General features: G+C 42.3%; 1 pseudogene; it reads right to left on the reverse strand.

The window, feature by feature from the left end:
- Positions 1-488: 488 nt before the first annotated feature.
- LOC134390231 (translation initiation factor eIF2B subunit beta-like) lies at positions 489-1522 on the reverse strand (annotated as a pseudogene).
- Between the last annotated feature and the right edge of the window lie 12952 nt (positions 1523-14474).

Raw genomic sequence — 14474 nt, forward strand, 5'->3', positions numbered from 1 at the left:
AGCCACCAAAAAAACCCCTACAAATAAATAAGTAAATAAACAAATAAATAAATAAAGAGAAAATACAAGCATATTTCAAAAAAATCCATGGAAAACTTTTTTTTCTACCTTCAAGTAGCTTTTATTGGCACAGCCTAGGAAAAGGTGTGGTAGCCATTTCTGAGCAAAAATCTGTATCCCAGCAAGATATTCAATGTTATGTATAACCTACCACTGAACCAGAAAGTTTAAGTTCCTGAAACAGACAGAACCAGATCACTGAGAGGCTCCAAAATCAATAGGTTAAACCCTGCTCCTCTGTTAAGACCTGAAAGGCGAGAAACAGTGCTGGATGTGTGCCTTTGTTATGAGATGATTAAAAAGGCAGGAAAGAGCACCGCGTCTTTTTTAGGTTGACTCCTGTTCACTTCCCCATTGCAAAGAGGATGTGTTTCAGCAGCAGCACTGTAGTCTCCTCTCCATTCTGTGTCTGCCTAAGCAACTTCTTCTTAGCATGAGCAGTGGTCATAGGACATATCATCAGGATGCTAGAGTTCACTCATCAGGCAGTGGATGTAGGAAGGTGCATTCCCACCAATGTTGAAGGTAAAGAGGGTAAGGAGCTCTGGGGGGACATAGTCAAACACAGGGCAATGAACTCTGATCTTCTCCAGAAAGTCCCCTTCTGTGAAAGGCAGGACTTCTTCAGGAGCCACAGACTTGTGAAGTAAATCTTCTTCATTGGGGAACCATGGGGAAAGCTTGAACATAGGTGCACAGATGATGAGAGCAGTGGAACGGCGTTTCACTGCCAGTGCCAGAGTGTGAGTCCCTGTCACAGCTTTTAGGTCACCAGGATAGTCTTTGTACCAATGATCACCTTGTTGACTCTTGACATAACAGCAAAAATGACAGCATCAGTCATGACAGTTGTCTCAATACCTGCTTTGGAGGAATTGGCGGCCTGGCAGAAAGGAGCACACTCTGCCACTCAAAGAGGCAGCCTCTTTGAGGAAGGCCTCTGCTGTTGGGGAGAAGCCAATGGTTATGATCACCGCGATGGAGTACATGTGCTCCAGAGCCTGGGCTGCAATATTCTTGGTTGTCTCTTCCAGCTCCACTAGCAGCTCGTTAATTGCCTCAATGATGTTGGACTGGAGTTGGGCATAAAGGAAGCTGAAATTCTTGCTCAGACCTCCGGATGTCAAGAGCTTGTGCGGGGACTCCTGCTGATGTCTGTCATTGCTGCGTCCGTGGGGTCTGCCATCTCCTCCCGGATAATCTTGAGCACTCTTTTCACCAGGTTGCCCACGGTGGTCTCAGAGGGCTGTGCAGCCCTCATCCTTCTGCCCTCTCTGCACATCAGTTCCATCAGCTCCCCTGCGTTGCTCCAGTGGTGGTTGGTGGTGACACATTGCAGCAGCCTCAGAGGCTCCTGAGCCATGTCCTTGGAGCTGCACCACTCACGACCTCGCTTCAGGGTCTCCATGAAACTCTCCATCCTCTTGGACAACTCTGAGCCCTTTGCCATGGCTCCCAGCATCTCCAGATCACCCGACTTCCCGAGGAACCACACCTTGGAAAATTAAGTATTATCTTTTAATTCTATTTTTCCTTGAACTTTCTGAAGTACCTTTGTTCATGTTTTTGGTTTCCTCATACCTCTGGCCCCTACCTTACTAGTTTCTGTGCCCTGAACCCCCTCAAGGAGGGGGGGGAATGCAGATAGGTCAACTAATTTCCAATCTAATCAATATATCCTTTAAAGTTTGATCAGGTAGTTCCTCTGGTTAGGAAGCTCTCTCAGCACTCCCATGATTTCCTGCATACTTCTCTCTCATGGCACCTCTCAGGTTATATCAAGCATGTGTCTGTATAGGAGCTTCTGGGGCCTGTGGTCTTTTATCTTTAGTCCCAAAGAGCCCCTGCCTGATGTCAGTTTCAGGAGTATCTTTATGGAAGAGAGCGATATGACCCAGGGAGCTTGGGTAGGGAATACGGCTCTTCCATCTTTCCTAATACTTCTTTATCATTAGAGAGTCAGGGTATGAATTCTGTTTTATTTCTCCTGGCTTGACCACAGTGATCATGATTGAATGATTAACACAATGATCAACTTTATTTACTCAATGAATATTTATTCGTACCTTCTTGGTACCAAGCACTATTTCCAGATACTGGGAATTTAATAGTAAACAAGACAGGTAAAGCCCTTGCCATCATCAGACTTACATTTTAGTGGAACATTAATACAATAGATAAACAAGTATCTATAAAATGAAATGTCGTGTAGTGATGAGTGCTATAAAGAAGAAGTCAGGGTAACGGATTGAGAATGACAGGGTGCTAGATAATCAGATTCTGTGTGATGACACCTAATGGCACTATACCAGCCTGACTGCCTCACAGAATATAAAGCAGCCTTCATCCCCTAACTTGGGGTTTTATCTCATTTTCCATACCCCTGGATCTTCCAAGGATGAAGAAGTATTAGGGAATCTGGAACACACATATCCTCCATCTAACCTTTTCTGGTCCTATCTCTCTTCCAAACAGATACTCCTGGAATCATCACCAAACAAGTCTTCTTGGGACTAAAGATGAAGAGCAGGAGGTCCTAGGAGCTACCACGATTTCTCAGGCTCTCAGGGCCAGGTACACATCATGACAGAGGGCAGCATGAGCAGATCTCATTCTGCTCCCCATTTCTGAAGCCCTCTGAAGTGACAGAAAAGGAAAACATCACTCATATATTCATGAGAGGGAGTTTCATGCATATGTTCTGTAAGGATGAAGTGCAAAGAGCTTTTAAAACAGCATCTGATGACCTGAGTGAAAATACCTCTGTATTTCCCCCTTGCCTTCTGTTTGTTCCTCTATGACAGTCCAGGCAAGGATGACTAAAGGGGCACTGCTCATTGTGTCTGCATTAGGCCAGCAGACGGGTGCATGTATATCTCAGAACAAGCATGTTGGGCTGTGTTATGGTGAAGAAAACTGGGGACAGACTCTGATATTAAAGGCTTTTGAACACTTTTCTTCCAAACAGAATAAAAAAATAAGGGTTTTCCCCTTGGAAAATGGAGGCTTGACTGTATCTCTTTCCAATAACAAGTGGAGAAAAAGCGCCAAGAGCTCCTTATCTTCAAAGAAATCATTCTTATGTGCGCCTGCTCTTTCCAGACCCTGCAAACCAGGATGGCTTTCCCTTCCCTGTGCAGCATTTCCTCCTCCTCCTGGGCTCCCCCCCCACATTCTCTGTGCTTCTGGGTGGGTCACTTCATGGTCCCAGCATATTCACAGCATGTTGATTCCTGCACCTGGCCAGGTAGTAGGGCTCAGTGGAAAGAGCATGAGCTCTGGGGTCAGAGATTTGCTTTACTCTCCAGGATTAACAGTTAGCTACTATGTGACTTTGGTAAATACCTTAACCTCTTCGGATCTATGTTTTCGTACCTATAAAACAAGAATAGTAATACATCTTCTTCCAGCTCTTCTGGGTACTAAATGAGGCATTGTATACATGTGAACACTTAGCACCAGGACCGGCACATGGTCACGTGGTCTCTTGCCTTACTGGTGTGCTCCCCCTCTGCATACTTTAAGATCCAGCTCTAGATCCAATTCCCATAATCTTCCTAACTGACCCACTGGACTCTAGTTTCCTCCTCATTTGAATACTGCAGTAAGTGTGCTTTGTGTCAACAAATTTACTACTTAACAACCTTGTGTTGTGCGTCTTTTGCAAGTCGTTTCAAGAACCGGGACATCTTTCTTTTCTCCGTCGTAGTTGTGCCTAGTACAGATCTTGAGCACAAACTTATTGATAAAAATTAGACACAAACTATGTCAGCATTCTTGAAGGATGCCTGGGTTTATTTTGACTCCAATGAAATAAAGTATTATTTTGAAATTATCTAAATAATATAAGTCCCTGAATCCCAGAGACTGGCTATGTCAGATAATTAAGGCAAAAAGGAAACCCCTGTTCGTTATGACACTTCTCATACGTTGCTTCATCTAATCAACACAACATTGCTGTGTCTTACCTATACCAAGTATATATCTATTTTGTGATAAGGACACCGAGGTTAAGTATCCAGGCCAAGATATACAACCAATAGGGGTGGAGAGAGGCCTTGTTATATAAGGAGAGTCAAAGCTAGCAACTCTCATGCCAGACCATAAACTCATACCTTTTCTTTATATGGTCTTGCCTCTCTCACTCATTTTCTGAACATCTTGTAGGTAGACATTGTCATTGTTTTTCCCCCAGACCCAAATCCCCATACTCCAAAAGCCTCACTTGTCAGCACTGACTGTAAAAGATACTCAGTGCTGTCCATGGCTTCAGAGTCTTTACAGGCTTATACTTGGTATTTGCATTAGAAACAAATACCAAAATTAGCAAAATAACCCATGTTTTGACAGACCAGAGGCCATTGCATGATGTTTCTGGGCTTCTTGTTCCTGAGATTCTCCAAGTAGTCATTTCTCACTCTCCTCTCTAGCAAAAGAAGGGAAATTAGCAGATGACAATATTCTGCTATTTCAAAAGCTCAGAGTCACTGGTTTTCTATTCGCCTTCTCATTCTGTTAGACATATCCTTAAGCACTAAGAGGAGAAGAACTGTCAGTGATTTAGAGAAAAAGAGAGAGAGACAAAGGTGGAAAACGGTCACTTCAAGGAGGACACAAGCCTAGGTTTATTTCGAAAGCGACAGCCTTAATGTGCTAGCACGTGTGGAGCCAACAGAGCTGACAGGACGAGATTTTTTTTTTTTCTCTTCTCTGGGTTTCCTTATTCTGCAAGGTTTGCTGTCTTAAAAGTGTTTTCCATATTACGGGGAATAAACTGAGGGTGTATCAGTTACACATTGCTGAATAACAAATGCACACACACAACTCAGCAGCTTAAAAAATTAAGCCTTCGTTATTTCTCATGGGTTTACAGGGTCAGCTGGATGGTCCTGCTGATGTGCTCCAGGCTTTGATCATCTCAGCTGGGCTTGCTCATGTATCTGTGTTCACCTGGTGGGTAAGCTGTGGACTGGCTAGCCTAGGATAGCTTCTGACATGGCTGGCTATCAGCTGTAACAATAGAGTGACTGCCACGTGTCTATCATTACACAGCATTCCAGTCAGGCTTGTTCTCATGGCATAAGCAGGAATCCTAAGAAAGAGTAGAAGTGGGCAAGGCCTCTTAAGGTGTAGGCTCGGAAATGGCATACCGTCACTTGTGCATTCTACTGGCCAAAGCAAGCCAAAGACCAGCCCGATACAAAGTGTGGGGAAATGGACTCCACCTATTAATTGAAGCAGCTAAGAAGTCACACTGCAGAGGATATGAATTCAGGGAGGGATGAAGAATCGCAGCCAGTTTTGCAGTCCATTTATCCTATTCTGTCTTCTAGTCACAGTTATCTGCATCCCTTCCACAATTTCTCTCAAGTCTCTGTCACTCTCAAGACTTTTGTCAGTATCTTGTGACTGACATCACGTCTGGAAGCAGCTTCTTATAATCAAGACCCTGTGACATAAAAAGACGAGTTACATCCCCAAACACCAAAGACACCATGCTGAATAGGAATGAGATGACTACAACAAACTCTTCCATTCAGAATGGGAAATAAATAACTGAAGGTGAACAGCCAGGGAGGGGTCCAGAGCAAATCTGAAATCCTCCCGAGCAAATATTTCTAGGCTCCTTGCTCTGGAGGTGGGGAGACTTCTCTGATTAGGCCCTGGCTCTGCTGCCTGGAAGTGCTCCCCAGTCCATTGCTTTCCATGGCTCTTGGCTATGCCCTGGCAGGGCAAGGGGCAGTGTGCTTGGGAGGCCTTTCATTTCTGTAGCATTTCTTATGAATTTGAGAAACTTTTTCATCCTGCTTATAGGCTACCAGAGGGAAGATAGTGGTAGATTGATTACAAAAACCCATGCCCATTTTCTTGCTTTGAACTTGGGCTTAGTCTTATGGTTTGCTGTAGACAATACGATGCAGTGGTAGTGATGGGTGTGCCAATTATGAGGCTAAGCTTCAAGAGGGCTTCTCTTGGACACCTGTAAACACCTGTGAGCAAGCCAGGCTAGCCTACTAGAGGATCAGAGGATGCTTGGAGAAAAGTTATCTCACATCAGGTCATCCTAAACTAGCCAGCCCCCAGCTAACTAGCCAGCTGGCTGCAGTCACATAACTCTGTCAAGCCAAAATTAGCCTTACCTGGCCCAGAAGAACCCCCACTAGACCCATGGAATTCATGAGCTACAATAAATGTTTGTGGTTATTGCTGTAGTTATGCAATATTACTGTGGTAATAAGTACAGGAGGAGTGTCCCTGAATCACAACTGCCGGCCTTCAAGCTCAGCTTGTTTCTTGGGCTGGACAGTTGATGCCCGTCCATGACTGGTACAACCTGAATCTTATGTTGTCATATTCTACCTCTTCCCACTTTTTGTACTTAAGATGTGTATTTTGCTTACATCTATTGCTTCAGTCTTTATTCGCATAAAAACAGACAGAGTAGGCATTCATGTCATGGTCACAAAAATTCCTGCTCAGAGAGGTTAAGTGATTTGCCAGGTCCCACAGATAGGAACCAAATACAGTATATATTATTTTACATTAATGATACTTAGTATTTTTTTTTTTTTTTTTTTTTTGTGACCGGCACTCAGCCAGTGAGTGCACCGGCCATTCCTATATAGGATCCGAAACCGCGGCGGGAGCGTCGCTGCACTCGCAGCGCCGCACTCTCCCGAGTGCGCCACAGGCTCGGCCCTACTTAGTATTTTTTTTTTTTTTTACAAATTATATCATCTCATCTTATCTCTCTTGCCTCATCTGCTATCCAAATGTAGTTTGGACAACTGATCTTTCATCTGGAAATTAGAAGACATAAATTGTGATTTTATTCATTCGACCAGTAGCTTCTTACACAAATTAAGTACGCCTTAGAAATCTGTCACCAACCTTACCTACTACTCAATGATATTATAAGGTATTATGGAGAAAAACAATAAAAGCCTTCCCTTAACTGTGATTTCAGAGGGCAGAACTGGGGCCAAGGGTACAAATTACAAAGAGAAAGATTTCAGGTTAATATAAGATAGAGCTTTATAACATGTCATTGTTTGGACTCCAATATCTGGTGGGTAGGTAAACTCAGTAACCTTTGAGAACCCTGTCAGCTCTAGGAATTAATAACTCTGACAAACCACACTTTAAAACAGGATAGCATAGCTGCCACCTAAAAGGGCCATTCAGCCAGTCACTACTGAAATGATTCCTGAGTTTTCAATCCCTTATTGACCTTTTTTCCTCTTTGTCTTTTGAAATGCCAGTTTGGTTTTCTGAGACTTTTTTGGCCATTTCTTCTCGTCTGCTCTTTGTGACTTTATTTCCTCTATCCTAAGTACCCTAAATATAGGCACTTTTCCAGGACACTGTATTTAGCCCCCTTCTTTATAAGCTCCATGTGGTTTTTCCGGCATTGTTCACCGCCGTAGCCTTACTGCCGTCTACATGCTGTTCATTCCCAAGTCTTTGTTCCTTGCATTGTGATAGCCATTATTGCTCTTTGCCAACTTCTTTCAGCTCTCCCTGCCTCCAGGAGGAATGCTCTCCTGGCTCCCTGCGGTTGGATGCAGCCATTGACTAATTCTTTGCAGAAGTGTCACATGTTATGTCACTTCCTGGTCCAACATTTTATCATCAGAGCAAGACCCTTCAGACCTCTCTATTCCCTCTGACCCCATAGCCAGCAGTGTTTGAAATGGTGGCTGCTCTCTCAGCCTGAGTATGTGAACTGCAACGAGCAAAGGACCCCTGCTGACCTGCAATAGATGGTAGAGTGAACAAGAAATTAACTTTTGTTATTTTAAGCCACTGACATTTTTATTTTTACCACATCATAAACTAGCTCATTCTGACTGATAAAAGCCCTTACTCTGTCTCTTGAATTCCAAATCTCTATATGACATCACCTCCTAACAGTTCCATTCAGATGTCAAACGTGCACCTACAACATTGAATTCTAAGTCAACATTTCCAGACCAGGGTCAACCAATAATCTTTCCCCAAGCTCTGTGTTACCTTTCCTCAGTGATGCAATGCTGTTACTACCTTTTACCCAGCCAACCAAACGGCAAAACAATCTCTTGCATCCAATCAGGCACTGTGTTTTTCTTCATCTCCTTAACATCTTTCCTACCCAGGCTTTTCTCTTCTTGACAACTGTTGCTGCTCCAGCTCAGGCCCTCAGCACCTCGGGACAGACAGTTGTATCTGTCTCCTAATGGGCTCCCAGGCTCACATTCTAGCTCATTCTGCAAAACAACAAAGTGAACTTTCTAAAAAGCAAATCTGGCCACAGAACCATCCTGCTTTTTCACCCTCAATATCTCTCAGGGCGTTCAGATAAAGTTCCAATTGTCCAACATGATCTAAAAGGTCCTCCGCAATTTCAGGAGCACTCAAGGGAGAAGGAAGGGAAACCCAGGTAGGAAGACCACCATGGACAAAAAGCAGAAACAGGAAATGATGATGCTTCATAAGGGAACTGCATGCAGGTGGGTATGACTTTAGCAAGGGTCCAGTGAAGAGAGAAGAGAGAACTAGAGATCCTCTCTGTTCATGCTGCATTTTCTGCCCAAATCATACTTTCTTTTCCCTTCCAACACTTACATCCTCATAGTAAACACCTACTGATTTTTCAAATATTTATCTTCAGTCCCCACCACTGTGAGGCCTTTTCTGCACACAATAACACACTTCATCAAGCTTTTTTTTTTTCTAGTATTCATCTCTCTCACTAAGCTGAGAGCCTCCTGAAGGTAGAAACAATCCATGTTTTCTATGAATTTATACTTTGGCAGCCAGCACAATAGCTGTCACCAACTAGATGTTCAATGAATGGTTGTTGAATGAAGGAATAAATGAATGAATGGATACTCGCCATTAGCATCTCTTGGATGCTCCATTCACTGTTTAGAATGAGTTGCTTCAAGTCTCAGCCATATGGAATGACATAGGAACAGGACTAGTTTTGCTTTCCAGTACTTCATTCCCATATTATCGACCCTGACCCCTCCACCCCCAATGCCAATCTTCGCTATAATCTTATCAGCAACCAGATGCTTGGCACCAGCACTGCCAACTCAGCAGCTCTCCCCACACATCCCTGGGGGAAGCCATTCACCTTATCACCAGAGAGAGAGAAAACTCCCATCTGTTACAGCTCAGAGCTGGAAGCCTCATCATTTTATCAGCACACAGGCTGCATATCAGATTTCCTTGTTTTTAGGGAGCATTTAGGGAGATTTTCTTCTCCTTTTATGATTGTTTTCTCCCCCAGAAAGTGACCATATTTCATCTCCACCACAACACAAAAAAGAAATTTCCAAGCAAATTTGTTGCCTAATGATCCAGGGAAGGTGCTTAGAACCATAAATGTCTTCCTGAAAATCTGTAGAGGAGCCCCGCTCTATAAACTTTTTCAAATTAGCACATAGTAAATGCACAACTCTTGTGCTATGTCAATACTCCAAATGAAGGTGATAATGGCATTAGAGGGGCTCCCAGAATAAGCATCACCTCAGCACAACAGGTAGTGGCCTTTGAAAATTGACCAGAGGTTTCCAAAGATATCAGCAAGGGCAGGGTTGAAATTACACGTCAATTTTTCAAATGTGAGCTTGTGGGAATTCTAAATGTCTCAGGAAATTATTAATGCTTGGACTTATCATCTGACTACTCCAGATAACTTGTACGATCATTGCTGGGCCTGTTTCTCCATTTGTAATATAGAAAAAAAGTCACCCTGGCCCCAGACCTTTTTTTTGTTCTCCCAAAGAAGGAGAAAGATGATTGAAATTTTTGAAATTATTTGAAAACTAAAAAATAAGCCATGTGTTCATTCAGTGAACATGTGACTGCTGAACACCCTCTGTATGTCGGAAGTACATAAATAAACAAACGTGGATGATCCCTGCTCTTATGGCACTAAGTCTCATGGGGAAACAGCCAATATATAAGTAAATGTTTGCACAAATAAATACTTAATTACGAATTAATTAATTGATGGGAAGGAAGAGTATAAGAGTACTGTGCGAGGTATGGAAAGGGATCCAATTTGAATTGGAGACATGGGGAAGAAGAGAGTGGGAAGGGAGAGTTTCAAGAGAAGGGAACAGTGAGTGCAAAGGCCCTGAGGTGGCACACTGAAAAGTAACAGAAAACAAGCCAGTGAGCTGAAGTCAGCAAAATATGAGATAACCCTAGACTGACAGGTGGCTCCCCTGAGGCGAGCCCTGAATGGCATGCCAAAAAGTTTAGCTTCTAACTTAAGAGCAATGTGAATTCATCGAAGCCTTTTAAGCAAGGAAGCACTATGTCCATTTACAAAGGGTTTGTAGTGAAAGAGTAAGAACAGTAACTAAAAAGCAAGAAAGGTAATGATGGTTTAGACCATGGGTTGCTAAACTATGACTTATGGGCCAAATCCAGTCTGTCACCATTTTTGTAAATAAAGCTTTATTGGAACAAAGTTATGTCCATTTGTTTATATAGCTTTATGGCTGATTTTGCTCTACATAGTAGAGTAGTTGCTATAGAGACTCTATGGCTCACAGAGACTGAAATATTTACTGTCTTTCCCTTTCCAGGGAAAACATTGCTTCCCCTGGTTTAGAATGAAGGAGTGTTGATGTCTCACAATATATCTTAACGGTTGACCATAAGATGATCAGCCTAAACTGTCACCTTATTCTGAAGGCTCAGAGACTTAAATGAGTTTCAGAGGTTGTCATTTTAACTGTGGTAAAGACTTGTATAAGTTTATTCACCTTATACTTGTTCATTTTAGTCTTACTGGACTGATTTCACATTATTTTAAAATTAGAAGAGAACTGCATTTACTAACTATCACTGTATTTTCATTTAGTCATGAGCACTTATTGTTTGGATTAGACATTGTTCAGCTACAGACAGTGACTGCAGATATATCTCAATTTTTTTGTAAGGTGCTGATTAAAATCCCACAAGTATCTGCCAGTTTGGTAACAGGCCTTAAAGAGTGGTGTGGAAGGTTTTTGTCAGCCACCTTCTGCCCATAGCGATTATGTCTGAAAGCATACCAGAAGCTTAGGAGCTTGTGACAGGCCTGCCTTTCTTACATCTTCATTCGTTAATGGGAAAATGGAGGCACAGAATGTTCCTGGGTCATTGTGCCAGGTCCCACCACTCAGGTGAAAGCCTGTTGCAAAGCTTTGTGATGAGGTGCTGGCACTCAGGAGCCAGGATGCCTGGGTCTGAAGCCTGGTGCTGCCTCTCAGTAGACGGTAAACAGATCACCATGTTAACGCATGCAAGTACTCAGCAGAGCCTAGGGCTTTGTAAGAAAACCTTCTCATGCCTGAACAATTGCTGCGTGTCCAGAACTTCATGACTATCATTAACCCTCTCAAGGAGCCTGGGAGGTAGGCAATATTATCACTATTTTACAGATGATAACACGGAGGCTGCTTGTACCAGCTCTTGTTACTCGTGAGGATCAGCCAGGAATCAAACACCTTAATCCCGAAGCTTGTACTCACTGCAGCTATACTGAGCAATTCCTCGACGTGCCCTTGTCCTGGGGAGCATGTCCAGAACTTCTGGAGATACGGATCAACGTGTTGGGTGCCTGCTGTCTTACATTCCCTTAATCCTCACAGGAATGCTGGACCTGATCTTCTACTGGTCTTCTTTCAACTTCATGGACAAAGCCAATTTCCCTGACTGAGTGTCATAACCCCCCATTTTGAGGAAGAAAGAGGGTAGGAGACCCAGGCAGTCATGATCCCAACCACCTCTGGAGTTAATAGGTTCCTAATTGAATTAAAATGTTGAGTATACACAGAAATGGCTTCAGCACATTTAGACACCATACAAAGGGGCTTAATAAGATAGTACTTGTTAAGCGGTTTCTAGTCTAAGTCAAGGTAGTATAGCAATGCTAACATAGAACTGTTCTGAGCCACCTAATTTCCTGTCCTTTAAAAATATAATCTCCCTAATGTCAATATACCTCTCAGAAGTCCTCACTATTTTAGATTTCCTGGAGGGGAGGAGGTAACTATAATTACACAAGCACTCCTGGAATAACTACAGAAAGGACAGAATATTTTATAGATTTTTCTGCTAATACTAGCCAAGAAAATTAAATTCTACTCCCTGTTTACACCCACCAAAAATAAGCATTTAAAGAGCAAATGGCTAATACCCATACATTTTATAATTAATCTGATTCTAGTTTCTTAGTGTAGCCACCTTCATTTGATATTCCATACATAATAATGCACAATGCATCACGCTGACAATGATTTGAAATTAGAGGTGAAAACCATGTGACTCCTAAGGGGAAGAACAAAGAAAGTTGTAACTCAATTTATTTATTTTTTTAAAATAGTTGTTATTTGGGTAAATTTGCAGCAGTCAATAAAGTGCTCCTGTCGGACTCCTTCATTCCTGGGTGGCCTTTAATTTCATTTGCATATTGAAAATTCAGCACTTTCTCCCGCTCTAATCAAACTTGCCAAAAAACAAGCTGGCTTTCTGTAGCAAGGGTGTTCTAGACACTAGAAGAATAGAATATTGTAAAAAGCAAAATAATGTTGTAGGTACAACGCTAACAGTGTCCATCTACCCTTTCTCAGGGTCCGATGTCTCCACCTTTTACAGATGTGAAATCAGAGGCCAGGGTGCTAGGTGGTTCAGTGGAATTAGAAGTCAGAAGACTTAGGCTCTCTGTTTACCTTGCTACTAACTAGCCACTGATCCTGGGCATGTCCTGGGTATTTCTTATGCCTCAGTTTCCCCCTTTTAAAATGAGTCTGTTAGCATATATCTCTTCACATGTCATTTCTCTTTTATGCCTTCATTTTTTTCTTATTATTATCTTTCCTCTGGTGGATGTGCCTTTCCATCATTCTTCATGGTGCTGCCTTTCTCTCTTTAGGACCCAGCTGAGATATCACCTTGATGGCTACTGGGAGCTCAGTGTCCTGCTTATGTTCTGTTCTTTTCTTATGTGCATTGCTATCTTATTTTAGAAAACTTTAGTGAAAATCTCCAAGAGCGGGAAGGGTTACATTTTCCTTTTAACATCAGGTAAAGATTTTTTTTCCTTCTTATGGGAAGCAAGTAGTATGAACAAATTGTCTATTGGCTATTTTGAGAGCACTTCCAAAATGATAACCTGTGTCTCTCTATTGAAAGAAGGAAGAATTAATGTCCGATAAATTCCTGCTTAAAGGGTTTTGGCGTAAAAGCCTAACATTTTGTTCTTCTCTGTATGTTTCTGTATATGTGCTGGGAAATCCTTGTCTTATATATCCTAGTAAGCAAAAATTAGCTGTGATTGGACACTGTCAAGGACCCTCAATTCTGCCACAGGAGTCAGAATACCCTCCCCCCAGCCCCTTATTACAGCAGTCACCCAGTTGTTCTTGCAGACACTTGGCTGTGGGCTTTAGGGAATCACATGAATCCAGGATCCAGAATTGTTCACACTATTGAAGAAAGCCATCAATACACAGTTCCTGTATATTTCTTGCCATTGTATTTTGTGGCCAGCACAGTAGGAGTAAAAGTGTCTGAATGCTGTCTGTCTCTTTGTGATCAAGAGATTAAGAATACAGACTACACTAAAGAAAAAGTATGTCTTTGAATTTATCACCCTCTAGAACACTTAAACATTATATTGAAATTATCTTCTTCCCTACTACTCTTAATGTTCTTCAAAAGCAGGAACTTGTCCTACTTTCCTGTGTATCACAACCCCTAACTATATCTGGCACATAATATGTTGAGTAAAAGCTGGTGGAACTGGTAAAGTCAGGCACTGCAGTGTCCTGGAAGAGCAGTTGACTAGTTTTGTAATATCAGAAACATGTCTTCACTGGAGGTCTGCTGTCTTCTCCATCAAATAAGGAGATAGGGGTGGATGATTTTTAAGATCCTTTAGAGTTCTAAAGTTTGCTATTTATTCTGTGATTTTTTACTCCATAGAGAATGAAAAGCTCTGAGCAATTCTCAAGAAGAGGAAACACAGGGTTAGAAATCTGTTGGTGCTGCCTTTAACGGAGGAGGCTTCAGCTACACTCTGAAATAGCATTGACATGAGGAAGTGTTTTTGAGGGGGCTGCTTTAGTCCAGCCTCAGTGAACTACCATGGACTCTTACTTGCTGAGGGGGAACGGAAAATGTCTCTTGTAGGGTCAGAACCAAAGGAATAAGAATTAAGATTCAACTTTCTGCATCTGCCCCAGTAGTCATATCTTAGAATGTGCAAAGATCTAGATATTATAATCAGGTAATATAATTCAGATAACCATCCTGTGTAGTCTCCTTTTGTACTCACATCTCTACTCCACTCAGTTGGAAGGTTATGCTAAGATGAATTCAGCTGGAATAGGATAAATGTGATTTCGTTGGACAGAGCTGGAAGGATACCT

The sequence above is a fragment of the Cynocephalus volans genome, chromosome 11 (assembly GCF_027409185.1).
Source record: "Cynocephalus volans isolate mCynVol1 chromosome 11, mCynVol1.pri, whole genome shotgun sequence".
NCBI classification, from domain to species: domain Eukaryota; kingdom Metazoa; phylum Chordata; class Mammalia; order Dermoptera; family Cynocephalidae; genus Cynocephalus; species Cynocephalus volans.